The 4040-nt window shown below is 39.8% G+C and overlaps 1 non-coding gene across 1 annotated transcript; it reads left to right on the top strand.

The window, feature by feature from the left end:
* The first annotated feature begins 608 nt into the window (after window positions 1-608).
* Window positions 609-716, top strand: LOC112753302 (small nucleolar RNA R71). Its single transcript, XR_003177695.1, has one exon. It is a non-coding gene; the product is annotated as a small nucleolar RNA R71 (small nucleolar RNA).
* Window positions 717-4040: the final 3324 nt, after the last annotated feature.

The following is a 4040-nucleotide window of genomic DNA, read 5'->3' as shown; positions in this document are numbered from 1 at the left end:
AGGTGAGGTGCTCTGTAAGGTTGATTTTGCTTCCTGTTGTTGTTATTGTTCCACCTCTAATTTCCCCGATTATCTCTGCCTCCTCTGTTATTGTTGTCCCTCCAATTCTGGTTTGAATTGTCCTGCCATCCATGGTTATTATTTCCACTTTGATTGTACCCTTGGTTGGGGCGGTCATAGAAGTTGTGAGTGGATGCCACCATGTTGTCTTCTTGTTGGAGCTGCGGGCATTCATCGGTGTAATGGCTATAATCAGCACAGATTCCGCAAACTCTTTGTGGGACTAGTTATTGGTTTTGCTGTGATAGAGGAGGTTGAGCTTGCTGAGCTTGTTGATTCAACTGCATTTGTTTCAGCAAGTTGGTTATTTCATAGATGCCTTGAGTTAGAGCAGCAGTCTCTCTGCTGGAAGATACTTCTGCAACAGCTTTTGAACAGCCTTGCTTTTGTCTGTGGTTCCTAGTGGATTCAGCTAAATCACTGATCAATTGCCAAGCTTCATCAGTGGTCTTGTACTTCTTCATAGACCCATTACTGGCACTTTCCAGCATGGTCTTATCTTGGGGTCTCATACCCTGTGTAATATAGCTGAGTAGCACGATCTTGTCAATCATGTGGTGGGGGCATACTTCCAAAAGATTATTGAAGCGCTCCCAGTATTCAAAGAGAGTCTCATTGTCATCCTGAACAATTGTGGAGATATCCTTCCTTAGCTTATCAGTAACTTCAGATGGAAAGAATTTCTCCAGAAACTCCTTTCTGAGTGTATCCCAGTTGGATACATTTGTTAGAGGTTGAGTGTAGTACCACTCTCTTGCTTTTCCCTCAAGAGAAAATGGAAAAGCTTTTAGCAGAATTGAAGTTTCATCAGTGCCATCACGCCTGACAGTAGAACAGGCTGCCTGGAAATCTCTCAAGTGCTTGATAGGCTCTTGAGCAGGTAAGCCATGAAACCTGGGCATCAAATTTAGCAGTGCGGGCTTTATTTCAAAATCTGTAGCTACCGCCGGATGATGCGCTTGAAACGGTTGCATTGTAAAATCAGGGGCTCCTTCCTTCTGGATGGTAATTCTCCTAGCTGCCATGTTTTCTGCACGTAAAACAACCGAATCAGTAGAACGGGGGCTGGTTTCTTCCTCAGCTTCACTTTCAGATCCGCCCTCAGAGCGGGCTAACCGACGCTGTTCTCGCCTTATTCGTGAAATTGTCCTTTCAATTTCAGGATCGAATATTAGCAAGCGTGGATCAGGAAGTAAACGCGTCATTTGACGGAAGAAACATGCAGCTCATAGTAGCAAAAATAAAATAAAATGGAAATAAATAAATTCTAATTAATAAAATTAGTACTCTATTGCAACTCCTCGGCAACGGCGCCAAAAATTGATGAGACGCAGAAGTTGGTGAATTAAAAATTATTAAAATGGTTACGTTGCGAGTATAGTTCTTAACTCACCGAAAATCTGCCTATCAATTTAGAAATATGTCACAGAGAATTAAATTAAAAATTACTGGGAGTTTTAAGTCCCAGGTCGTCTCCCAACGAGTTGCAGAAAAGTGTGCTATCTTATTAATCAGATGTTCAAAGAAGTTGAGTTAGGTAAATTGGAATTTAAATTGAGGAAATTTAATTAATATGAATAAAAGCCTTGACTGGGAGTTGATTGGTTGGAATTTCTACTATTGATGGAGTGATTGTAAGATTAATTTATAATTAATGGTTATTCTGTTTGGTTATCCTTTACTAAGTAAGGGAAAGTCAAACAAGCTGGGATGCCAGATCTGTTCACAAGTTGCAACCCACTTAGTTCAAAGGGATTGGCGTTGGTGACAGAATAGTAATCCAACATTTAACCTAATTACAAATTTTTCTTCAATCCTTCCAACTCAAGAGTTCCTTTTAATCAACTCCCTATCAAGTAAGGAAACTACTCACGCATTGTAAATAAAGAATCCATAGCATATGAAAGGGAATTAAAAGAAGACATGATTATTGAAATTGAAATTAAATTAAAAAGAAATAATCCTTGCATTAAATAATCATAAAAGTATTCAAATAACAAAATTGAACAAAACAAGGAACATGGAAGAATAAAACCAAGTTGAGAAAACGAACTAGAATGACGAGGTCTTGATGAGGGAATAACTCTTCTCAATGTTCCAATGCTAAGACCAATTGAAAATTAAAATTCTAAAACCTAGAGAGAAAAACCTAAGAGAGTAAAACTAGATCTAAAACTTTCTCCGAAGGAATGTGTTATTTGTTTCTGCATGTTCTCTGACTCTAGTCTGCTGTTCCGGGCTGAAAACTGGGCCGAAATAGGGTCCAAAATCACCCCCAACGAATTCTGCAGATTATGCAGATCGCACATGTCACGCGATCGCGTCATCCATGCGGATGCGTCATTCGCGCTTTTCCTCGCCACGCGTTCGCGTCATCCACGCTACCACCTCGCCAGAGCTTTTCCAATCCGCGCGGCCGCGTGAGCCATGCGGCCGCGTCACTGCGATCTGCTCTCTTTCGCGCGGTCGCGTGAGCCATGCGACTGCGTCACTTCTCGCTGGTTATCTCCTCAAATTCTTGTGTTCCTTCCATTTTTGCTTGCTTCCTTTCCAATCTCTAACTCATTTATGCCCTGTAAAGTCTGAAACAACTAACACACAGATCACAGCATCGAATGGAATAAAGGAGAATTAAAAGTAAATAATTAAAGTCTCTAGGAAGCAGTTTTCAAACATGTAATAAATTCAGGAAGAAAATCTAAATGCATGCTAATTTAATGAATAAGTGGGTAAGGATCATGATAAAACCACACAATTAAACACAATATAAATCATAAAATAGTGGTTTATCAAGGGTGAATCCTATTCCAGTATGATAGAGAACCTCCAGATGATTAGCCGTGCCGTGACAGAGCATTTGGACCTTTTTCACAGAGAGGATGGAATGTAGCCATTGACAACGGTGACGCCCTACATAAAGCTTGCCATGGAAAGGAGTAGGACTGGTTGGATGAAGACAGTAGGAAAGCAGAGGTTCAGAGGAACGAAAGCATCTCTATACGCTTATCTGAAATTCTCACCAATGATTTACATAAGTATTTCTATCTTTATTTTCTGTTTATTTATTATTATTATTCGAAAACTCCATAACCATTTGATATCCGCCTGACTGAGATTTACAAGATGACCATAGCTTGCTTCATACCAACAATCTCCGTGGGATCGACCTTTACTCACGTAAGGTTTTATTACTTGGACGACCCAGTGCACTTGCTGGTTAGTTGTATCGAAGTTGTGACAAATTATGAATTAAGATTAGAGCACCAAGTTTTTGGAGCCATTACCAGGGATCACAATTTCGTGCACCAAGTTTTTGGCACCGTTGCCGGGGATTGTTTGAGTTTGGACAACTGACGGTTCATCTTGTTGCTTAGATTAGGTAATTTTCTTTTTGTTTTATTTTCAAAAAAACTTTTCTTCAAAAATCTTTAAAAAAATTTTTTTCTTTGTTTTCGAAAATTATTTTAAAAATTTTAAGAATGAATTCTAAAGTTTCAAAATGGTATGCTGAAGTTTGGCTGGCCATCAAGCTTTAGACTAACCTGGTATGATTCCTGGAATCTTGATTGAGGACTGTGAATTCATTGCTTCCTTTTCCCTATATGTTTTCAAAAAAAAAATATACAAAAATCCAAAAAAATTAATAAAATCAAAGGGAAGAGGTGTTAAAATGTCGAATGGCCTCAAGACACAATCAGAAGGTAGTACAGTGAAGCTTTGCCAGCAACAACCTCATCCTAAATCCGAAATGTTATCGGAACAAGTCGACTGGGAGAGGGGAAGCTAGCAGCTAACTGGAAAGGACCCTACCGAGTCACAGAGGTACTAGGCAAAGGCTACTACAAAGTATCCAACCTCGAGGGGCAAGAGCTACCAAGGTCATGGCATGCCTGCAATCTAAAAAGGGCGCCAGGCTGAGATCCAAAAAGATTGCCCGACCTAGAAGGGTAAGTACTAACATGTACACACTTTTATCTTCA

Source organism: Arachis hypogaea, chromosome 15 (assembly GCF_003086295.3).
Source record: "Arachis hypogaea cultivar Tifrunner chromosome 15, arahy.Tifrunner.gnm2.J5K5, whole genome shotgun sequence".
Classification (NCBI taxonomy): domain Eukaryota; kingdom Viridiplantae; phylum Streptophyta; class Magnoliopsida; order Fabales; family Fabaceae; genus Arachis; species Arachis hypogaea.
The sequence above is the reverse complement of the archived record's forward strand: the minus strand, read 5'-3'. Positions and strand labels throughout refer to the sequence as shown.